General features: G+C 35.3%; 1 protein-coding gene across 4 annotated transcripts in view; it reads right to left on the minus strand.

Annotated features, from left to right (window-relative positions):
• LOC149795830 (uncharacterized) overlaps positions 1-20,081 on the minus strand; it is a 101,147-nt gene extending 81,066 nt beyond the window's left edge. For 2 of the 4 annotated variants that reach the window (XM_089965733.1, XM_089965730.1), the window contains exons 1-2: positions 20,048-20,076; positions 17,378-18,560 (exon numbers count right to left, since the gene is read on the minus strand). The gene's annotated coding sequence lies outside the window, so the exon portion shown is untranslated. Of the gene's footprint in view, positions 1-11,171; positions 11,316-17,377; positions 18,561-20,047 lie in introns of all 4 variants that reach the window. The other 2 variants (XM_089965732.1, XM_089965734.1) reach the window with 2 other exon arrangements.
• Between the last annotated feature and the right edge of the window lie 6,845 nt (positions 20,082-26,926).

Consider the following 26,926-nt stretch of genomic DNA (forward strand, 5'->3'; position numbering starts at 1 on the left):
ACCAGATGATATATTGATATTCTCAACAGAGGCCAGGGCTATAAATCTTGCGCTGAAATATATCGAAACCAAACATATTGTAAACTGTATTAACTATCTGAGCCACTATCAGTACTTCAATCACTCCAAAATAGGTATCTGGAAAACTCATTATTGACAAACATGCTCCTTAAAGATAACAAGCAATGTGCGTTGACGTATAATATGATGTTGGCTAATCAGTCATACCTGTATTAGACGTAATGAGAGAACAGACCGTCTTACAGTACCATATAGTTCTTATCTTAAGTTCTGAGTGGTGGATAATATAATCTGTGGTAGCATTTGCACTAAGACAAAGGAGATTCCAGTCAAGGGGCTACATTATTTGCTTCCCCACTAGACTCTGTAATCCTGCGACTGTGATTTCCTTGTCATGGTACAAGCACCGACATAGATTATTTTTTCAGTAGATTATTTTTCTCCCCGAATTGTTTTCTAATGCAATTAAAATAATCCTCCACTTTTGCAGATTCAAAACATACAGTATTAATCACCTCTCATTTTATATAAGGGTAACCAGGTCTTAAACTCTTTAATGAAATTCTGATTATTATCTAAGTAGAATCTAACTATATCTGCAGCTGTTAGAAAAGTAAAAATAGAAGAAAAAACCCCCATAACACAAGTTATAATTGTTACGAGAATTGCATCAGTGGCGGCTCGAGAAACGTGCTATTGTATGTAAACAACGAGCATTAAAATGAATATGATAATGAGGGCAGTTGGGTGACTTGTCGTCCGCATGACAAAATAGAAATAAAAACATTTAACTGTATCACATTTAATTGATGCATATGATATGAAAATAACAATAAGTAATTAATATTTTTTATATGGATAACTTTAAACTTTCATCGCTTCTAATTTTGAAAACGTTATTTGGTATCAATGATACGATTCAATACTGGGTCCACAGCTCAACAAAGATGTAATGATTTCTAATACATGATTTTGTTGGAAATTAATATTTTCTGTCCTGAAAATATGGGAAGTGATGCTATTACTTTTGCAATGACACGTGTATGGACATCTTGTGGAATATCGCGTGGACTAATGAATCAACCTCTGATTAGTATGTGCAGTAGTTTTCAATTGCAAATGCATTATTATGTTTCACTAAGCTGCGGCGGATTTAGGGTATATGACTGACATAACACATTACTGGTTGTTGCTGGTTTTGCGGTAGACTTGAGTTTGGGTTTTTTGAATGCATTGATGTGTAGGTGTACATCATGTGTGTCCGGAACATGTATCTGTTAGGTTCTAGCACAAACTATATTCTGAGTTTAGGTGATATATTTAGAAGTCGAATTGAACCAGTTTGTTTTGACAGACTTTTATTCATTAAGGTACTTAGCCTTCTTGCCACATCTGATGCAGTTTTGGGTTATACGATACCCGTTCATTTATTAGCTACACCAAATATCTCGACGTCGTGTGGATATGTGTGTTAGTCTTTCTCAAAATAATTTTTACCGTATGTTATCAAAGTTGAATAAAACTTACGATGCTTTACGAGTGAATTTCCTTTTCTTATGTATCTCTTGTTGTTTGGTTTCATTCAAATTCATTCAGGCACAGCAGAAGAGAAGAAGTGTTTCTTTTTTATAAAAGTAGTTCATTGCGCGTGGACACCATTCCAGAGACAACCAGTCTTAGATATGAAAACTAAGGTTAGTAAATCAGCTAGATTTCTTTGTCGCAAGTGTGAGAATCAATGGTATAAAAAACATTGTGGTTGGACATTTAGGTCTCTTCAACAAAGACAAAATTCCTTTAAATCCAATAACTGATAAATCCAATAAAATACTCCTCTCCAAAGATTAAGTATCTTGCAAATTATTTTCCCACCCACCCATCCCGCCCGAAGAAGCATGTTTCCAACTCTGTGTGAAATTTACGCTCATGCGATAATACGTTTTGGAACAAATATAACTGATTATTTTTAGCGGATATATTCATTTCAATCAAAATATATTTGATTCATTTTTTCTTCGAGACTTCTTTAACATTTCGATTAATAAATTGTTATTACTCTTGTTGTCATTATTTTATGAATGTTATTTTGTAAACAATGTTCACGAAAAGTATTTTTATTGTGTATTTTTTTTCTGGTTGAAAACTGAGATTTAATTGTTACCTACACATCATGCTTTTTGTTTAGGCTGTAAGTAATTACATAGTTTAGAATATTACATATACTAGTACTATAGGGCCACTCCACGCTTTATTAAAAAACCATTGTCCGAGACAATTGTTTATATATTTCTTTTTGTTTTATGCTTTTAAATTCTGCCTGTCTTTTTCATCATGGATACATAAAATATTATCTTTTAACACAAGTCGAAAATAATATCAAACGATACTTTCAAAACTACTATATCCTGTGTGAATTTCGCAATATGAACTGTAACAACAGCAGAATACGTCTAATGAATGAAGGTCAATTTAGTACAACTCAGGGTCGACACCGGAATGATGCAAAACATGTATGTATACAACCACCATAAAGACAATAGTGTTTCATTTAAGGATGTTAAGTATAAACTTACACAAACATCAAACCATTCGTGCTGCTAAAGAGTAGGAGTTTTATTAGCATCGGAAATTACGGGGACATAGTCATTGTATATCCTATAGAGGTAAGTGTTGAATGACACGGTGACGATAGCATCTAGTCTCCAAGCTGTGAAGGAATAATTGATGGTAAATATTAAATGATGTGTCACAACGTGATCGACATATCATTTAATTTGTGAAAGGGACATATCGAATCTCACTGTTATTTTTCTGTGTTAACTGGTGCGTCTACTTGCACAGATCATGAAACTTTTACTTGTGTCATTCGGTTTTGTTAAAGCTACACACATTTGATCCAAGGGTTATTGGCACCCTAGGATAAGTATGACTTTGCCCCCATCCCCATTCACAGAGAAGAAAGATTTACTTCTATATATTATAGTGAGAATGAAGACTTGCGCCCGAGACGACCGCCTAGTTCGTCTGTATGGTCGGACTGACGTTGAATGACACTCTGTTGACTCTCAACATCAATACTTTGGTAGCTATAGACACACAGTTGTCTTTATACCGGTTTTATAAACAATATCAAATTCTCCCATCCCTTAAAAACGGACAGCTGATTCACAGAATGGCGCTCTTAAATTTTTCAAACTTGCTAAATGTCGGATTCGATTGCTTTACCCACATGTTGACGTAACCCTTGCACGCTACCTGATACAGGATTTATGGGCACAATCATTTAACAGTGTGTTGTATAGGACCTACGTATTGTAGTGACCAAATGATTTTGGCATACTTCAAATCAATATAGTCCTGTTCTATTTTGTTCTCATAATGCAGATCTGATTTTGCTCTTCACGCCTAGCTATCTTCATATCTCTCTTGTTAACAAGCTAGTGAGCCAGCTAGCTTTTTACGTATCTACTAGCCCACAAAGTTAGGTACGTATGTACCTAACTGTATATATTTACCTAGATTCATTATCAGTCATCCGTTAAATGAAGAAACTACCTACATATCTACCTACATGCTTACACATGTATGACTCTACGTCTAGCTGTTAGTATTTCCTTCCGATCTACAAAGTACTAAAAAAAATAAAGTTCCTTCATTCGTCCAGTGTTCCAATGTTAAACGTACGATCCTAAACTTATGTCCGGAAAATATCATTAATTACTCATTTTTTTAAGTCGAAGGAGTTACTGTCACCAATATGGTACTTGCGCCATAACGAAGGAAGTTTTTATAATACGTTTTATTTACACAATTTAAATTTAAAAATGATTGCTATGCATATATCAAAATCAGTATTTTGAGACAGAAAGGTCGACAGAGTGTTAAAACTTAAAATACAGCTTCTTTAGTTTATTGACCAATTTCGACATGGAACTTAACTATTAAAATAATATTCAAACAAATATACTTTAAAACACTTCATATCTCATTAGTAAAGTTTGTATTCATTGTATGACATGTATTGTTTGCAATGTAGTACATCTCTCCATTCTGTACCGCAGAAACTCATTCCTAAAAGGCAAGATTCCAAAACACAGCAAATATGCTGACAATATTACACCATGAATTTAAATGTTCTGTAATGGATATGTCTCCAAAATACCTGATGTGATGTGATGTGATTTTGATTTTTAACGTAGCTTTAACAATTTTTCAGTCATATCGCTACGATGTCTGCAATGTGGCAGTTTATAGTGATGTCTAGCACTGGGGCATTATGCCGCAGACATGTAGCATGATGTCCCACCCAGTCACATTATCCTGACACCAGGCCGACCAGTCCTAACACTAACCTCTTAATGCTGAACGCCAAGCGAGGCAGCTGTTAGTACCATTTTTTAAGTCTCTGGTATGACTCGGCCGGGGATCGAACCCACGCCCTCCCGCATCCGAGGCGGACGCTCTAACCACTAGGCCACCGGAGCGGTCCAAAATACCTAATCAAATTGGTTCTAATAATATATTTTAAAATGAGATATTGAAATATATCTGTGAGAGTAAGGTCAATGGCCAGAGTGGAAATATAACAGTTATCACTTCTGGGACTAGTTATTTCCATTTAGGAACTATATCTGCCCGTGTATATTATTCGAGACGCATAATTTTATATTTAGGCCTATTTCATGTGTCGTTTTCTTCTGCTCATTCTATCTCACTCACTTTCTCCACCTTTACACCTGAATGTAAAGATTTTAAAATGTGTCAACTGTAGATCCTCTAGTGTACACTTATTGAACGAGATGCCATGAAGAAATGCCTAAAAACGAAGTCCAAACAGCATAGAGTAGACTCCATGTAAGTACTATCTTTAATTAATTTGTTGGGTAGATAATAGGGAATTATTGTGTCCATACCATAATGTCATTAATCGTTAAAACTTATTCTCTAAATACTTGTACAACAATTTTTTCACTTTATTTTAATTTTGATGGTTTTTTTAAATTCAATCTTGATAAAATGTTTAAAAACTTACGATGTATGAAAACAGTTAAAACTATCGGAAACAACAGTGTGATGCCCAAGTAAATCAGATCTGTACTACTGACTCACTATTGGACAATTATTTATAGTCAACACCCACTGACGAAATGCTAGACATATGAAACCCGACTATTAAATGTGACGTTATGGCTGAAAGTTTATATAATTTGTGAAAAGGCTGAATGAAACATCGATACTCACTTTCCAAGTTAACTTGTGTTATTAACTGAAAGAACAATGATTTATAAATGTACTACAACATTAATATATTATTACCTATTGACACTTTGACGCTATTGGCTGCAGGTTATTCTGCTCGTGATATGAACAGTTTTATACCCGAATGAGTGAACAATCGCTTGAAACCGAAAGTTGATTCCTAGCACTAAACCCTGTTACCTGAAAATACATAGGGCAGGGTAATGTCGGATTTAATCTCTTTTATACTAATGTAAAGGTTATCGTGTCATTTACCTATAGACTCGGTTAAGTAATAAGTATATAATTTATTATATCTCTCAGGCTATCCATTTATCTGTTTACGTACATATATCCATAGATACACACATACGTACCCATGAACATACCTCATTTTCGTCCGTTATAAACTTAAAAAGCTAAGGTCACCAAAATGTTTCAAGAAACAAGAATGTAGCAGCTTGAAAAGAAAGTCTCAGATACAAAATTTAACGCATGCATATTTTATAAATACGGACTACGAACTCCCTGCCCACATATTCCAACACAAAGCTTTTCAAACAGACAGAATTTTAAATTCTTAGCAAACTAAAATCCTTTTCAGGAGTAGAATACTCTGAGGTCATAAGTACATACTTTTATTCACGCAGCCAACAAGGTCACTACACATTTTTCATTATCATCTGTAAGTTTCCAGTTATAAAAAGATCGTCCAGGGTTTAATCAAACGCCTACTTCCACCCGTATTTTTTTCTCATGAATAATGACGAATGTCGACTTGATCCCATATGTTACCAAGGGAACATACTCTGTTGGAAATTTTGAAGATTGAGATATTTTTAATTGCAGTAGGCTTCTGTTTTAAATTTGGGGACGAAAATATGAAGATCTAGCTTATGTGGAAATACAGACTGGTGAGGAATACTGTCTTCCGTTGTGCCACATTGTTACAGGCGTTGACCACAACTCACCAATGAGGGCGTGCCATGGAGTCATGGGAATGAATTTGCTACTATTTCCTGTCTATATCTGGTTATATATATAGTTTCAGTGTAGCCATACTGACCCATCATTGACTAAAAGCACACTAAATAGGTATTTTCAGGAACTTTCCGATTTTGAGACTATTTATTGCTAATTGGTAATCTCCTCCAATATATATTGGATGACCAAAGACGTATGAAATGTATCTTACTCAAAGATAATGTAGACTCAGTTATTTAACTTAGATTTCCTGATTCTAGAATACGAAAATATGGCCATTATGTATTATTGCTGAAGATAAAAGCTTTAAAAGGAACATCAATTTGCGGGGCTTAAAATTCGGATAGCCTGACAACCGGGTCCCCTCGAAATGTCGATGGGGTTCCTCCCTATTCTAAGTAAGGTTCTTGCTAGCGAGTTGATAAATTTCTCTATGATGTTCATCTTGTAAGACACTGATAAATTATTCATATTCTGGGACTCCATTTACTGGTTCCTCCATCGTAATGAAGACCATCTAATTAATTGTATCAATGGCTATACTGTTTGTGTACAGACCACACCGTCGTAGCCTACGGGCAATATTTGAGACGACCTGGGGCGCCTCAAGCCCAGTAGAGCATTTCGTAAAGTTTTACGGTATTATTTTCCAATCGGGGGTATAGTTTCATACAGCGCAAACTATCCACGGCTTTGAATACAAAGTGACGCACGAGACGAAAAGGTGAGAAACAGAACTATTCTGTTTGATATATTTCATTGGTTACCTGTAATTACGCTCACTTGCTCACTATGACTCGGTATTTCACAACTGGTTTAATTTATTGTTACGTTTTAGGTGCTTAAACTGTGTCACAAAAAGATCTAACGCAAATATATAGATACCTAAAATATGAAATCAATCAAAGTTAAAGTCTCAAAATAATTTCCAGTATGGTTCGAATTCCTGTTATATATTCTAAATGTACTATCATTTTCACAGTAATAAAGAAACGATCCAAAAGTATTCCGAATGACGATTCTAAGGTCACTTAAGTCCTTAAATGTTTCACGTAATCCAACGAAATTGTTAATTATCCAAGTCTTTGAATAATTCACAATAATTTAGCAATGTACTGTCTGTTTTGAATAAATGGTTTTCAATTGCAACAAACAAATCATAAACAATTACAATTTCCTTTCTGACTCTTACAAGGCTGAACTATAAGCGACAAATTGATAGTTTCTCATTTAATTCCTTTGTATATCCATTACATACCCATCACAGCCACATTTCTGAATCACTAGAGAAGTTTCCAGACATTGAAATATTCTTTGTTATGAAATATTTTTACAGTGATTATCTGACATTTTGTTATTATTGTGCCAATCAACAATTAGGACATGCATGCCATTTCGAGGGTACAAATGTTTTCCTGGGACCACATGATGCTGGCATGACCTCCGTTCAAACTATTTTGTAGCGTACTTTGACCGAATAGTTGTTGAAGTGATCTTGGTGATAACCTTGATTTATGAATAAAGCAAGTAAATAAAGCAGAATAAAAAATAATCATTAAACCAAGTGACTTAAATATAAACTATATTATAAAATTACACACACACACACACAGATATATATATATATATATATATATATATATATATATATATATATATATATATATATATATATATATATATATATATATATATACACACAAACACACACAACAATTTCGACTGATATCTATGCGACCGATTAATATTTAATATTTAGCTATGCTAAGGAATTGGCGATTATTAAAAGTATCCGATATAATGTGTGTTTCACCAGGTATTAAAATAAGATAATTACATCGTTCTGTAATAGATTCATTTGAAACAATTTGTTACTGTTGGCTCTATTGTTATACGCAGGGTGTGTTTTATGTAATTGTGACACATCCACAGTGCTGTAATTGAAATTTCTTTTTCGAAGCATGATGCTATTTTTTTTATTAATTGATATATGAAATAGACAAATGCCTCTTCGAGTCACATTTGTTTTGAACGTCGAACTGGAGTCATTTGAATTGATTGCAGTGTTCAAAAAACGAAAGTATTGATTACCAACTGATGTAATCATTGCCTGCAGAAAATATTGGTTTCAATTAAATCAAATCAAATCCGAATTTCAGTAGACAAGGTCGCACCCAAATGGTTGGCGAGGTGCAAATGAAGCAAATGTACGCAGATATTTTGTTAATGTGAAGGATTTGTGAAGTTTCTCTATTTAAAGTTTAACAGGTTGAACATTGTGTAATATATGAGAAAAGCGTGCTAGGTTGGGTATGATTGTTGTGGGTTTTTTCTTTCACCAAACACACTGGCCGCCAAATAAATCTTATCATGCGTTAAAATGACATTAAATCCCAGAAAACCAACTAACTTAACATTGAACATTGTAACATATAATAGTAAACCAATTCTGACCGTTTCGTGCGAGTGGAATTTGATCCAGAGCAAGTGAATTCTGTAAATCCACTTGCCCATGGCCTGTGTCTGAACCAATATTTTGAGGACAAAGTTGAAGATATCCTGATAGCTGTTGATCTATCAAAACTATGCAAGCCGAAAAGCACTCTAGTTTGAAATATATTGACCTATGCCAGCACAGGGACAAAACATTAAAAACCCGTGAACTTTTGTTGAATTAAAATTGTCGAAGAAAAACCCAATGCTTTGGTTACATAACATGACGGGCTTGATCAAACCAATTGCCTGATTATATTATGGACTTGATGTAAACAAAATGCTCCGATCATATTACGGACTTGCTTCAAACTTGTGCGCATACATACGAACCTCCAGTTTGAGCAACTCAAATATACAATATTCCTTTTCAATATCATGTATATTTCTTTAAATATATCGTCATCCCATCCATTATTAACTAGATACATGCGATTATATAGGTCCTTGGATCAAACATGGAATGAGACACCTCTACCCACAAGAACCATTCAATTTGTCAAAATTTAAAGTGTAGTATAGGTAGCAATTTGTCTGGGTTTAACAGATAAGGAACAAATATGCTCCTGTTTTTACCCACTGGTAATCGTTTATTTAAAAGAAATTTATATTTTCACTTTCTGAAATTTTGACTTAATTTTCTTAAACAACATAGCGAAGGGCATTTTTTTAAAAATATGCATTAAAATGTCATAAGGAATCCCACAAAATAGAGCAATGCCGCCAATGTGAAAATTTTGTGTCAGCATTTCAAGACCAGACAAAGTTAACGTCATTAATAATATTTCAAGTGTGTTTCTCAATCACACAGAAGCAGTTGTTTTCATTAGAAGTCAGGCCCCTGCTTATCCGGAGTTGTAGAATAAGCCCGATGAGTTAACGTTGCATGTCTTAAGTGGAGTGGAGGCAAGCTGTTGTTCGTGGTTGCTACCCGTGTCCAGGGAGGAAAGAATCCTGGCACTTAAGTATCTGTCAGACCCATCAGAGACACATAAATGCAAAACATTTTGACGTTTGGTCGACATGGGCCCAGTCTCGAAAGATTATCTTGTTACGCTGAGCCCTAGGATGTTTTTTAAATTAGTTTTGTCACTGTCTCTTAAACATTTCTTTCTTGTTATCTTGATACCAGCTTTGTCCTTGCAGTTTATTCCTTTGTTATACCATATTGTCCATCTCAGAAACCTTCCTAGAAGGCGGAGAACTAACGTGTCAATCGGATTTATCTTTATCGTCTATGTAACCTCGGGACTTGATAAGGGTCCACATGTTGGACTGCATGGTGGATGGATGAACGCGGGTGATGAACATCAAACAAAATATGATATAACAGAAAGAAAACAAAAGCAAGATAAAACTACCAAAACATTTGTAGGACTCGGAGGATGAGCCATGTGGCGTGGAGTCATTTCCATGCTTCATGGTGATCCAATCCAAATGAGCATCACGACCACTGAATGCACTATCGCCAATGAGCGTTAAAAAGTTAAAAACGGATAGCTTGCTTGTGGAGCGTGGGAAAAGGGTACACTCTAAAAACATCAAAAAATTAAAATATGTTTTGATAATTCAGTAACCTTATTTGCTTATACTTAACTGAATTCATAGAAGGGCGTGATTTGTCATCGTGATCTGGCGAGTCATTGACACTGAAAACTTCGAAGGCATGAACAACCAAGCTTTTACTGCGGTTCGACACCTCCGTATCAACCTTTGCAGTACACAGTCACTACCATACATACTTTTAAGGCACTGATACTATCCAATATCTGAGGTCAAAGGTGAGATTTATATCCTATATCCACTTCGATGATTCGAGTGTCAGAAGTACGGTAAGAAAGGAGACATATACTCTTAAACTCTCTTTGTGGTCATACGGCATCTCCTCCCATCGGGAACTTTAATGTAAAGGTACCCCACATTTCGTTCACTTTGTCAATCACAATGCGAACTTCGTGATCTGCGAAACCTGTTAACTAGAGACGAAAATCAAACTAAACCTAAACATTATCCCTTTTCTAGAGGCAGTAAGGCTGGTAGAATCTAGAACCTCTATTCAAAACCCAACCTTCTCGGTTGTAATCAAAACTGGTAGAGAGATAACCAGGGGTGCACAAACACAAAGAAGTCAACCCGATGAAGCAACATATTCAAACGACCCACATTATAAACCTAAAATAAATACACAGTTTCTGCACAAATATGATTCAATAAATCCGTAAGATCAAAGTCGCCAAACAAAGAAAAACAGAACACTAAGAGGCATCACAAACGAACTGATACCATCTAACGCTGCATAATAGGTTTGGCGACTTTGAAGACATGGTTGCAGAAGAAACTGTTCCGTTTATGCAAGGCGGCTTCAGACCTTCGAAACGAAAATTTAACCTTGTATGTCGTCCAGATAAATAAGCAAATGGAACAAAAACACGTACCATGTGCAGTCGGGTATAAATTATGTTGTTCTGCCAATGAAACACTGTCGTCGAAATATAAGCAGCACAGCGAGGATTGTCGATGATGCGGTGAATATATCCGATGGATATTTTGTTGAATTCGATCTCCACTATTCGGAACACCTGCAATAATGATTATCCGTTCTGAGTGGTTGAGTTATACAAACTCGAGCATAACCTTTCATCGCAGGACCATGCGAAAAAAGCAAATTAAAACCTTACAAACAAGTCATTCAGAAGCTGGTGTCAAGTCTAACAAATGTCTCAATTCCAACGATGCACTAACAACCATACCACTGCATTTGCAACATTTTATAAGCAAACAAATTTATATGTAAAATTATGAATGATGGAAAGCGATGTTGTCAATATGAACAATACTGATCTTTCAATCGCTTGGCTAAGATTGCATGTAGCCAGACCATAAACAAGATTGATAAATTATTTTGTTATCCACTTTAGCGTTGCAAATATGACTTTGTAGAACTTGGCCTAAACACATGACTTCAACGTTCCTGTGCAACAATTGCAGCAAAGACGTTTTCACGATAAGTAATTCTTGATTATGCTATTCTTTGGAAACACTGCACATTAATACGAATATGTTAATGGTCGCAGTGGGTTGACCTATCGTACACTTGAGAAAATAGAAGAAAAAAAAATACATTGATATTATTGCTGCATTATCACATTTAATCGATGGATATCTATGGAAAAAACAATAAGTATTTTAAAAAAATTTGACTTCAAACTTTTACCGGTTTTAATTATGAAAAAATATATCGTATCGAATGTTACGATTCAATACTGGGTACAGAGCTCTTAAGTGTGTAATGATTGAGGAGATTTCTGATTCATACAATTGCTGGAAACTTATAATATCCGTCCTGGAAATATGGCAGTCGTTGCTATTACTATTGCGGTGATATATTGATGAATGAACCACTCTGACTGGTAAACTCAAGAGTTTTCATTTGCAATATTTGACTAAACTGTGGCGGATTTATGGCGTTTCACAAAGGTTCAGTAACACAGTTCGGACATTGCACATTTCTGGTTGTTGCCGGTTTTGGTTTTATCTTTTGAGACAGTTTGGATTTTTGATTGCATAGATGTGTATAACCTCTGTGTCGGAAATATTTCTTTCTTTTAGTTTCAAGCATAAATATTTTTCTAAATTCAAACAGTCTTTTTAGCAATGTACAATCTGCATATCGCCCTTGCCACAGTACTGAAACTACTCTTCTAAAAGTAGTTAATGACATTCTCTCTGCGTTGGATAGCGGAAAGATTACGGTCCTCACCCTCCTTGATTTGTCTGCAGCAATTGACACAATAGACCATGATATATTACTTCACCGTCTCCAGCATGTATTTGACATTCATGATACAGCCTTACTGTGGTTCAGATCCTACTTGGTCAACAGGACACAAATTATATCTGCAAATGGAATACACTCCAGCCCAGTTGATCTATGTTGTGGTGTTCCATAGGAGTCTGTTCTTGGACTTGTTCTCTTCATTCTGTACGCTGATGACACCCAAATATACAAATCTAGCCACCCAACTGAAGTTGATGCTATCATCCAGTGTGTAGAGAGGTGAATTACTGATGTGAAATCATGGATGACATGTAACAAGCTGCAGATGAATGATGATAAAACTGAGGCCATTCTGATCACAACACAAAGACTTTCTCATTCACATTATTTACCTCAAACAATAAATATTAGCAGCACCACCATTAAATTCACACAATCAGTACAACACCTAGGTGTTACTCTGGACAGTACTCTCACATTGCACCAGCATGTCATGAACTTATGCAAGGCTGCATTTCTTAAGCTGAGACGTATCAGCTCAATTCGCAAATATCTTTCAGTTGATGCCACTAAAACACTTGTATGTTCATTAGTACTTTGAAGACTGGACTATTGTAACTCAATTATGTCTGGTTCATCTCATAATCTACTCCAGAAACTTCAAAAAGTTCAAAACACAGCTGCTAGGATCATACTTAGAGTACCATGATCAGAGCACACCTCTCCGCTGCTCTGTACCCTACACTGTATATCATTCGATCCAGAATCAAACACAAAATGTGTTCTCTGTGCTACGTTTCACTGTCGGACTCTAGTCCAACATACCTATCCGACCTCACACATGTGTACACACCAGCACAATACTTACTCTCCTCGTCTAACAATAGTATACGTATTATTCCCACTATGAAAACAAAATCATATGGGCAGCGTTCTTTTGCATACCAGGGCCTAGCAACACGGAATGAATTTCCCACTGAACTTAGACACGAAGACACAGTGATCACATTCAAGAGGGCTCTCAAAACTCACTTATGACGACTGCAAGAACAAACTTAAAGACCTAATAATGTTTCCTACCTGAAATATTCTCAGCATGCTTTTTAAATTTTTTATTATGTTTTTCTAATTTCATGGTGTCTATTTTTTATTAATATTATTATATGTTTTTTTATCTTGTAGGCGTTGTCTAATGTTAAAAAGCGGTTAGTGCTTCTATAAATTTGGCGCAATACAAAGTCCTCATTATTATTATTAGTATACTAATCAAACTGTATTATGGATATAAACATACTAATGAAACTATATTTTGGACATGAACTTACTAATCAAAGTGAATTCTGGACCTGAACATACTAATCAAACTATATTTTGGACACAAACATACTAATCAAATTGTGTTTCGAATAAGAACATTAGATTTTACCTCTGGACATGAACATACTTTTCAAACTATATTTTAGACATGAACTTAATTATCAAACTTAATTTTTGACATGATCATGCTGTGGACATGAACATGCCAATTAAACTTTATTTTGGACATGAATATTCTAATCAAACTGTATTTCAGTCATGAACATACTAATCAATCTGCACTCTGGACATAAATGTACTAATGAAACTGTATCTCGGACACACACATTAAACTCAAACTGAAGTCTGGACATGATGATACTAATCAAACTACATTTCGGACATAAATATGATAACCAAACGTCATTTCTCACAGGAACATACTAATGAAAGTGAATTCAGGACTAGAGCATAAAAATCTAACTGAATTCAGGACATAAACATACTAATCAAACTGTATTTCGGACATGAACATACTAATCAAACTATACTCTGGACATGAATAAACTAATCCAATTGTGTTTCAGACATGAACATACTAATCAAACTAAACTCTACATGTTTGATACAAATCAAACTGTACTCTGGACAAGAACATACAATCAAACTGTGCTCTGGACATGAACATACAAATCAAACTGTGCTCTGGACATGAACATACAAATCAAACTGTGCTATGGACATGAACATACTAATCAAGCTGTACTCTGGACATGAACAAACTAATCAAACTATACTCTAGACATGAACAAACTAATCAAACTGTATTTTGGACATGAAATCAAGAAACAAACTGAAATCAGGACACGAACAAACTAATCAAAATGTGCTCTGGACATGAACAAACTAATCAAACTGTATTTTGGACATGAACTTAATAAACAAACTGAATTCAGGACATAAACATACTAATCAAACTGTACTCTCGACATGAACATACAAATCAAACTGTGCAATGGACTTGAACAAACTAATCAAACTGTATTTTGGACATGAACTTAATAAACAAACTGAATTCAGGACATAAACATACGAATCAAAGTGTGCTCGGGACATGAAAATACTAATCAAACTGTGCTCTGGACAAACTAATCAAACTGTATTCAGGACACGAACATACTAATCAAAGTATGCTCTGGAGATGAAAAAACTAATCAAACTGAATTCAGGACATGAACATACTAATCAAAGTGTGTTCTGGGCATGAACAGACTAATCAAACTGTGCTCTGGACATGAACCTACAAATCAAACTGTGCTCTGGACATGAAAAAACTAATTAAACTGAATTCAGGTCATAAACAACTAATCAAACTGCGCTCTGGACATAAACAAACTAAGCATACTGTCCTCTGGACATGAACAAACTAATCAAACTGTATTCAGGACATGAACGTAATAAACAAGCTGAATTCATTACATAAACATACTGATCAAACTGTGCTCTGGACATGAACATACAAATCAAACTGTGCTCTGGACAGGAAAAAACTAATCAAACTGAATTCAGGACATAAAAATGCTAATCAAACTGTACTTTGAACATGAACATACTAATCAAACTGAATTGAGGACATGAACAAACAAATCATGCTGAATTCAGGACATGAACAAACAAATCAAACTGAATTCAGGACATGAACAAACAAATCAAACTGAATTCAGGACATGAACAAACAAATCAAATTGAATTCAGGACATGAACAAACAAATCAAACTGAATTCAGGACATAAACATACTAATCAAACTGTGCTCTGGACATGAACATACTAATCATACTGTGCTCTGGAAATGAACCTTCTAATCATACTGTACTTTGGACATGAACAACCTAATCAAACTGTACTTTGGACATGAACAAACTAATCAAACTGTATTTTGGACATGAACTTACTAAACAAACTGAATTCAGGACATAATCATGCTAATCAAACTGTTCTCTGGACATAAACATACAAATCCAACTGTGCTCTGGACATGAACATACTAATCAAACTGAATTCTGGACAGAAACATACTAATCAAACCTGTGCTCTGGACATGAACATACTAATCAAACTGTACTCTGGACATGAACATACTAATCAAACTTAATTCTGGACAGAAACATACTAATCAAACCTGTGCTCTGGACATGAACATACTAATCAAACTGTACTCTGGACATGAACATACTAATCAAACTGTACTCTGGACATGAACAAACTAATCCAGCTGAATTCAGGACATAATCATACAAATGAAACTGTGATCAGGAGATGAACATACTAATCAAACTGAATTGAGGGCATAAACATACGAATCAAACTGTGCTCTGGACATGAACATACTAATCAAACTGAATTCAGGACATAAACATACTAATCAAACTGTGCTCTGGACATGAACAAACAAATCAAACTGAATTCAGGACACGAACTTACTAAACAAACTGAACTTAGGAGATGAAAATTCTTATCAAACAGTATTTTGCACACGAGCATACTAATCAGACTGTATTTTGAGCATTAAATACGATCTCGTTTCAAGCGGCCAAAATATTTGCTACTAGGTCACTGTGGCAAGTAGAACTGTATCTGTAATCAATTCATTCTTAAATCGAGACGTAGCAAAGTCAAATGTAAACATGCAAAAACGTAGATAAAAGTCTCTTTTAACTAGAGATAATATTAGAAAGAGCAAATAGTACCCACGACCGATGGAAGCTAATCAGTGGTTGTAGCAGCTACTGCAGGAGGCACAGGTCCAGTGAGGTCCCAGAATTCCCATCAAACAACATTCACATTGGGATCGGGCCCTATAATTCCGTTTTGCGGGGAGTGGATGGTAGGGCGTACGGGGTGAGTGGGAGAGTATAATTTCTTGCTACGTCACTTAAGGTAATGAGCTAGGATTAAAGTGCGAGTTTTATCTAACTTCACAGCGCATCTTATATATTTTGACATTTATGCTGTGGTGTAGGGGTCAGAGCCTATTGCCTTTCAAAACGTTTGAATTCTCGGCGCCGTAGGGCATCTGTTTACTACCGGGCCTAGCAAACATAAACGACCTTAAATCGAGCCATATACGAATGAAATTGGCAGGAGGATGACGCATCATCTGAGAAATTGCGATTAATGTTTGTTATGTCTTCTGTCGGTTTGCAGACTACACCAAATTGCAGCATTGACGAAGTTTGACCCTGTACTCGATATTTGCAATTCCAGTCAACTGATGGCCTGATTCTGTCCACTTCAGATGTCCAATAGTCATTTGATGTCCAATAGTCATTTGATGTAATAGTCATTTGATGTCCAATAGTCATTTGATGTATATACCTTCCAATCTTCGAGCAAAAACAAATCGAAAATATAAAATGCAAGTCACGTAATGTTTGTAATTAAGTGAAGGGCACATCATTTTAAACATATTTATTTCGAGAAAAAGGAAACCCCTATTGAAAATTGGAGTCCCTCCTGCAACGATCATATAAACGACAGAAAATGACCTGATATAGCAAGGACTTACCTTTCTAATTTCTGGATTTCCTGAAATGTTGCAGCCATAATTTTTCTAGCTAATCCGAATTACATAGGCTCACCACAAATAGATCCTTAAATGAATTTTTTCTGTATTGTAGACCACAGTTCCAAAACCAATCATACGAGAATTCATTGCATTCAAAACGAAATAAATTTAATCTTCACAGAATCAAGTCTCAATCTCCTTTTAAGTTTCACTAAAACTAATATTTGTGCTTGTTTATGATTCCAAAATATCCAATGGAAAAAACAGTAGAGACGTGCCGCTGCTGTCGAGGCTAATCCCCTTGTCACATGTCCATTGGGAAAGACTCAGATCATAGCTCCGAACCATTAATAGAAAATCAAAGTTTAGTTGTTTCTGCAGTGGACATAATCCTGCCGATCCAGATCAACTATGATAGTTATTCTAATGCACGCTTTTTCAGATCGTAACTACTATGATAGTTATTCTAATGCACGCTTTTTCAGGTCGTAACTCGAAATTTCAGATTAATGTAGCACAACATATTGCCGTTTCATCGAAGTTCAAGGTTGCTTGGTGCGCGTGAACAACTGCTGTGTCTTCCTGTGTCGCTCATTTAGATCTGGCTCTTTAAAATTTAGCAGAACTCAAATTACTTCGCTTTAAGTAGTGTATTTTGTTTTATTATTCAGTCTCAGGTAGGAAAGTCATGAGTACATAACAAACTGGTTAATGCATTTGAAGGGGAAAATAAGCACTTGTTTTTTTACCCGACCTTTTTGGCTCTCCTATGGAGGTGCCGTATACCAAATAACAACTTGCTCTATTTTCACATAGAAATGCCAGAAGCTATAATTACGTTCCCGACAGGGAGACAAGACTCCAAAACAGAACATATAAAACAAAACTATACTTTGAATTTACGTTATGATTTTTTAAATTGAAATTTCAATACGATATCGCCACATACCGCCTAGTATCTTTAAAGGTATCATGGAACATACACCAAACCGTATAAAACTGGCTGTTTTTAGTTCTAATAACATTCATCACCAAACATTTAAATTATTTTTATTTAATTTACTTTGGTTAAATATAAATAGAAACGAAACCTTAATATATTAATAATTCGGGCAGCATTTTAAAGATTATGTCATTTTCCTTGTCAGACGAAGACTAGTGCTCTTTAAGGGCATGGATTAAACTGAAAAAAAAGGGAAATAAGTAATGTATTCTTACTTAAATTTGCAAATAAGACTTATCTCACACGTTGATTCAACAGATCGATTTCTGATCTTACTTACATGGTTTCTCATAATATATATATATATATATATATATATATATATATATATATATATATATATATATATATATATATATATATATATGTGTGTGTGTGTGTGTGTGTGTGTGTGTGTGTGTGTGTGTGTGTGAACACAAATTCCCCAGAAGAAACAATAGGAAATTAAATTCATATATCCAGGAAAGCACATTATTTATCTCAAACGTTTCCCTTAAGTATTGGTACTTCAGCTCAATTAATATGTACATATCAAGGCATTTTCTATTATGCATTTTCTAATTAAAGCAGCTTTGTAAAAGGCTAATACGGAAGGTCGCGGGTTCGAACCCCGGTTGAGTCATATCAAAGACTTATAAAATGGCACTAACACACACACACACACACTGTAAAGGGCCAATCTAGGGATCCAGTCCTAAAATCCCTGTACGTCTCTGGGACAATGACAGGGCCTCAGTTCTAGCATCCCTGTATGTTTCTGGATATGTGCCATATATTACATGTCATTTATCGTATGACCCATTTATCACGTATGGGTTGTACTACATTGTACTACATTATAACGTTGTTATACTGGTTTGACATGGTTATATCACAATAACACGAACATTTAGCAGCGTACGGAGCTAAAATGTCGTCCGGGACGAAGGTCCAAGATGCCACCCATAGCCTCTTATTTTAGGGCGGCGGCTTTAGCAAGGGCGGCATCACTAATTTTTCTAAATAATATCCTGATTTGCATCTTTTCCTTTCCTTTTCCCTCTTTATTTCGTTTTCTGTTGTCACCATCCCTATTCGCTCGAACTGCCCCCTATTCGGTACGCCAGTGCAAACAATAATATCACATTATATTGATGCTAATAAAGGTGAGTGTCACCTGATCAATACGGTTCTGTGTAATAAAGCAGTTGCTTTCAAAACTACTAATCGCTTAAAATATTCATTTTGATAGCTGTTCTTACTTGCCAGTATACATAATTACATTATTTTTAATTGCCCAACTAAAACTATTTCGTTTATTCTGTTCATTAAACGGTCTCTGTAAATTCCTAGTTTAAGTATTCAAACACATTCGAAAGAAATTACAATGTGTACGTAATCACTAAATAGCGTTTTATTATTATTTGTTTTTAGCAAAGTAATTGTCGTTGTAATTTACTTGAGCATATTCTGAAACTAAAGTATATTAATATTAAGCACAGTACAATTAACTTCAGTTGTCACAAAGCCTCAACATTTTCAAAACAAGTCAATATTAATATTTTATTTTACCTGTGTAGGTCTAAAAGCGTTTCTTTATTTCGCGTTAAAGGCTTTAAATGAAAAATTAAAACTTTTTAGAGTACAAAATTATACATTCACCTAAAGGAAATGAAACAAATACTTACGGGTATTAAGACAGGCTCGATGTTTCAAGTAACCAAACTAGTGATTAGCACTTATAATTTATCTATGCTTATTCTGAAAGTACACTTCCAAGAAAAAGATTTTCCGAAAATCTAAATTGTTTTTCCAAAAGTCGCAATTATGTTATTGGGACAGTCTATTATTTGTTAAACAATATATCTTTCTAGGTCAGAAGTTAAAACTTTAATGCAGTGTTTAGAGTCCACTGAATTTCTTGAATTACATTTCAACTAACAAAAACGGCAAGGAGAACTGACTAGCTGCATTCATTTTCATCTTATCTGCATCACATATCATCTGAAGCTATGAGCGAAGTACTTTTGCTATAGGAAATTATGTCAGAGAAAATGTGTGAAGCGAACCAATTTACTCCGAACAGTTTGCATACAATAAATGTAACGAAAAAGGCTGTGTGTGTATATAACGTTCTGCCCCCCCCCCCCATACATTTATACTTTCATAAATTTAATTTTTTTCTTCTAATTTTACTAAACCTCTTTTATTTGGAATTTTGAAGGTTTGGATGTGTAAAGGTTTTATATAGCTATTACTGGGTAAATGTGATCAAATAACAAAGTAGTATCAGGGGACAGTATTGGGAATGGAATATATCATTACGATCACACTAAGAAGACATTGGATTGGTTCGGTTTGGTGCATTACGGTATAGTAACACAAATAGGTTATTTAGTGCCAAGGCAATTGCAGTGAAAAACTTGCCTAAGGACACACTATGGTAGCTGGCCCAGACTGGTCTGATGATAGGATTCGAACCACGAGGAGGAGAATGATACATTTAACATGAAGACGACTCTGTATGGACAGTGGGGAATTTAATATTACTGATGACACTTTTGGAGGAACATGACGGATTTATAAGGGACTTAGAGATTAGCATCACGGAAATGGCACTGTGGGGAGAAAGGTTAATTTGTGATTTTTTTGTTTGTTTTTTGGAGTTTTTTCGTAGTTATAACAATGTTTCAGTTATATCGCCACGATGCCTCCAGTGTAGCAGTTTATAGTGATGTCTAGCACTGGAGCATCATGCCTCAGACATGTAGCATCATGTCAAACCCAGTGAGATTATCTTGACACCAGGCCGATCAATCCTACCATCAGCCCCTTAACGCTGAGCGCTTAGCGAGGCAGGTGTTACTATCATTTTTAAAAAAAAGGGTTTGGCAAGAATCAGTCTGCGTTCGAACCCGTGACTTTCCCCGCATCCGAGGCGGACTCTGTAACACCTAGGTCAGTGGTGGTGGTGTTGGGGATTTACAAATTTAACACAAATATGGATCTATGGGAGAAATAGGGATTTAACATTACTGATAAAATAAATGTTGGACAACGAGGGGTGGGTGTCCATACAATACGGATGTCACAATCGGGGTCTATGGAACTTTATAAATTGTATGATTGTATAACACTGTAGGGTATAATTAAATTTAAAACTATTAATGGAAACGTTACATGTGTGGTGAATATGACAGAAAATAAGTAGGACAAAGACTATCTTTTACACTATAACACTCGTGCCCTTACAATATAACACTCGTGCCCTCACAATATAACACTGGTGCCCTCACAATATAACAAACATTTTATACAATTCAGTAAACTCACTTACAAACAAACGGATCATTAATTGAGTAGATATACGATTGTCTCTAACACTTTCTTACTGACCAATTACTGCTTTTACTGAGTAACACACACACACACACACAGACAGATACAAACTTATGACTAATGACGTACAAAATAGGGGGTCGGGTTATGAGGACTAACGTATATTCTTTTTATAGATTTCACTCACGTTCTTGCAGACACATACCTATTTTGACACACCAACACCTCTTATAATTTACCAACACTTATTCTGTCTGATCATAACAAATAGTAACTTACCCATACCTATTCTGACTGACCAACACTTATTGTGACTGATAAAAACATATTTAGAATAACCAAGACATGCTGGGACTGACAAACTCCTATCCTGACTGACCAATGTCTCTTCTTGGAGTTTAACACCTGTTTTAACTGAGAGAAACAGACTGACTGATCAAGACCTATTTTGCCTGAACAACATATATTTGGACTGAGTAACACATATTCTGACTGACCAATAACTGTTGCAAGGTACAAACACTTATTCTAACTTATCTCCACATACGTTGAATGCCAGCACATACTATGGTTGATAACACTTATTTTGAGCCTATCGACATATATTCTGACACTATCCAGGCTAATGACGATGCAGTCAGACAATTGCCACGCTTTAGATACTGTGTATATGGAAATTCCGATTTTAGTTTTATAGAGCAATAAAAAGGTTGACCTTATTCCATAACTCAATTGCAACATTGTTTAAAACTATGCCCAAAAATCAAACTTTCAAGCCCTAAATTTGTCCGTTATGTCTCGTATTTCTAAACAGTACAAATCATAAAATCTTCATTGTGGTCATCAGTTGCTTCTACTCCAATTTCTCAGGTTGCTGTAGGAGAACACTACAGTAAGCATTGTTACACTTTGTGAAGAAACAAGATCATAATTTCGAAATGTCGTTAGGTGTCGTGTATGTTTAAAAAACACACATCAGGTACATTGTTGCTTTCAATTGCTGCTACAGTTACGTTCTTCTTCAACGATATGGGGAAACCCAATGAATATTAAGTGTGACAAAATAAAACAAAGTTCAAAATTCAGCGGAATGTGTAGTGTGGCAAGAAACATTAAGTATAAAGAACATTGCTACTTTCAAAAGCTGCCACTATTCTGATTATCGACATTACTACTGAGTGCCTAGCATTTGTGATCAACAAACTTGCAAGTTTCATAAATCGGCATTAGGTGTCACATTCTTTAAAACAGCAAGCATGACGTATATTGATTTGGTGTTTTCAATGGACAACAATGCAGTTCTTGTTGCCATTGGTAGTTGATCTCGGACGAGGAAAAGAATTTAGTACTTTAGTACTTTCTATTTATTTACTTTTTTTCTGTGGGTGGGGTGGAGTGAGAAAAATTCCGACCCCTACCTATTTTGAATAAATATTCTTGCTTTCGTTTGTAGATAAAAGAACTAGTTGCATTCATTATCTTTGTTAACAAAATATGCTACCTTGAGACAACAGGAAACATAATATTCGGGTTTAAAATAAATTCCCAGACCACGCTCAACACAAACTTAAATGGACAATCCCTTACAGCTTATGATGGATAATCTTTTGTTTGCCTATGACCATTTTAAACGGCCCGTTCGATTTCCGTCATTTTCTATCTGAAAGCAGATACTTATTGAGAAAATAAAACAAACAGACAAACAACAACAACAGCAACAAAACAATCGATTTGTGTGCGAGTATAGAAGAAAAGTTCCCACGACCTTGATAAATATACAACAATTATTATGAATTGAATATATTTATAATTTTGAATGCTAGGTAGGGAATTAAAGCAATTACACTTTTATTGGATCGCGACCCACTTTTGATATTTTCCTGTGATATTGGAATGACAGTCAATTTCAAGCACGTAACATTATCATGTCTTGCAAGGTGTTTGCGGGAGTGACTTCGTCATCTCCATCACCTACAGCTCATTGTCATTCTACTCCAGTGTAATTAAACATCCTATGATGAATTTCATATTTTGCTGATCTTCCGTCTGCTCCCTTGAACATTAATATCCTTTTGCGTAAGAGAGAGAGAGAGAGAGAGAGAGAAGAGAGAGAGAGAGAGAGAGAGAGAGAGAACGAAAGCAATCACACCATCAAATTAAAATATTTCAGGGCAGAGGTGACCGCTGATAAATTGGCCGAATTTATCACGAACTTGCTTGAGCGTATGTTGGGGGAGTTGGAACGTTGAAAAGACATTGTTGTCACAAATATCGAGATCGCATGCAGTTTATTAATTATTAGTTGACATGCCGCCCATAATTTCCACATTTTCGCACGAAAACATTTCAAATCAGTTAAAGGTACAGCTTACAGATTGGACGGTATAATAGACATCACGGTTACATTTAGAAAGAGTCTTGATAGAAAGTGTATGTTTGTATTTTCTTAAGCTTGCTAGTATTGTTCTACCCAAATACATGGATCACCCGCAAGTAACTCACAACTAATTTATTATCTCCCCCCCCCCTCCAACTGACAGCAAACAATGAGTCAATGATGATACGAACAACCAACTCACACAATTCACTAATTAAATTCTATTGGGATGATGTGTATAGAAGCTTGCAGCAAATAAATCAACACTGAGCTTAGATTTAACTTCAAGAGGAACTAGAGACCAAAAAAATCGCTTGAAAAGAAACATGAAACCCAACGAAAGTACAATGGTGATGGACAGTATACGCTGAGTGTCTGTAGTTGTAAAAGAAAGTACAACTGTATCCGTAAACTGGGTTAAAGGGAATAATAATATTGCACACACACCCGCTATCTAATATAAGAGTGAATGAATGCCAAGAAAAAACAGATAAACGAACAAAGAACAAATTATTGGGCTCTTGAAACTAATCAAAAGAGAGACGAGATATAGTACAATTCATTAAAAGCACGCATGCACACATATACACGCACGCACTCACTTGGAAATATCTTCTCTTTCTTGCAACCAATATGACGCATTGTACACTGAACCTTTCTAAAGTAGGTCTCTATATAGTGAGATAATATAAATGAATAGAACAAGACGAGAACGTCATCCCTTATGCATCACCACTAATATCACCACACCGACAGAGACAAGATCCTTCCAGAGGGAAGGCAGTACTGTAGCACCCACGCGTTATTTTTATAATCAACCTTCAAGCACGTTGACCTCGAAACCTAACTCTAAATTTAGAACTTGAATGTGGTCTTTTGAACAATTTTTATACAATGTTGCAATGGCGTTTATGGAATAAAGTCAACCTGTCTCTTGCTCCGTAAAAATATAACGTATAACATATGTAAGTGCATAACATTTGTCCCACTGCATCGTTACAAGATATATGTTTTTTATGTAATTCTTGTAGGTCTGTGTAATAAACCTTACCCCTTTCTCTACAGCCCACTACTTTGACATGTGTTGGTGTCTGTGTACGAGTGTTGGTCAGCACGAGTGGGTATGGGTCTGTTAGATGATATGTTAGTGACCATGGCCTACCCCCATTACCCCCTATAACTTTGTTTGTAAGTGTGGTAGTTGGACTGTACAATAAGCATGTGTATTGGATTCTAAAGAGACGAGTGTTGGATTGTAGAAGAAAGTCCTTGTCGATAATTATTCATGTCCTTTTTCCTGTCTTTTACCCCTGATATTTCTTTTCCCGCCACATTCATTCAGTCATGTTACATTCCAACTCATAAATTGTTAAATTCCCCAAAGCCACCAAAGTGGCTCACAATGTTAAAGTTACAACGGCCCATTTTTTCTGTCCGTAATATAAAATTAACCTTTTCCTGCATTCCATTTATTACCTTTCCATAGTGAAATCTATAATGATAATTTAACGTGCCCCATAGTATTATTTCTGTCATGTTAATATCACCCCACCACAATCCATAACTCCACCATGTTAAATTCTCGTTCCCCAGTATTACCATCCATAATGGTAAATTACCCTGATCCTCCCTCATATTGTCATCATAATGTTAAATTATGTTAAATTTCCATTTTCATGCCCTCTTCCCTATTGTACCTCTGGGTATAATATTAACATTTTTTTTCTCCTTCACATACGTCACCCCATTAATACTGACAAGACCGAACCTATGGGCATCTGTTATATTATAGGTCGTTTTTAAGATAAAAGTTGCATCTGGTAGTAAGTATCTTTATTGGCTTTGAAAATAGCCCACACATTAAATTTCAGTTCTACTATGAACTTAAGAAAATCAATAACATGTCACTGTATTTGATGTGTTATGGAGATTTGGGGAATTTTAAAACTTTAAAACAACATGTAAAAAGGTGCACAAGGACATCTCTGTAGCTGAGCTGTTGGGACTATATCCACAATTTCTAATTTTGGGTCAGTCTCCGAGCTTACCAGGTTGTAAGTCGTTCTCTTTTTAAATACGTAATTTGCGTGCATTCCTGACAAATCAGAGAAATCAAGATCAGATCGAGCAACTCTCTCCCTCTAAAATCAACCTATTTGGTCTTAAATAAATAAATCTCTACGGATTTTGCAGTATATTACGTTTTGTCCTGTATCCAATTCCAAACAATGTTTGAATAAATATAATAAGTATTTGTCTCAAAATACAGTAAATATAGCCTTATTATATAGTTTCGGGTATTTTAGTCCAGGTAAATAGATCTACAAATATATTTTTGTTGAACATTTTATTATTATTACGGGAACTGAAGTTTTTTTTTTCTTCTTCAAAACACGTTTCTCAGCCTGAGTAATTAGTCAACTTCTAGGAGCATATATCTTAATATAAAGCATTCAGGAGAATTCATGGTTTCGAATAAAGGACCCTCTATATTTTCTGAACATAGAGAATTCTATAGATATAGTTAGGCATGCGTGTCTACTAATTTGAGACATGAATAATTCTTTTGATTGGGTGTTTGTGTCTTGTTTTCCTTTAGCTGGCTCGAAGTACTAATTTTCAGCTCAGAAAAGCTTACAGGAGAATCAATCCAATGTAAAGCAAGAACAACTATGCATTTGTGAAATTTGAGTTTCGTAATGTGTAGTCATTAGGTGGTAATTAGGTGATTAGAGAAAATTACTGCAGCATTTGCGTGTTTAAGAGCCTTTCATTTGACTGCTGTCTTGAGGTCCTGGGAATTTGAGTTAAATAATGGACTTCATGCTACTCTCGGTGTATAGACGCCTGG

This window comes from Sinohyriopsis cumingii, chromosome 7, assembly GCF_028554795.1.
Source record: "Sinohyriopsis cumingii isolate HCF-2022 chromosome 7, ASM2855479v2, whole genome shotgun sequence".
Lineage (NCBI taxonomy): Eukaryota > Metazoa > Mollusca > Bivalvia > Unionida > Unionidae > Sinohyriopsis > Sinohyriopsis cumingii.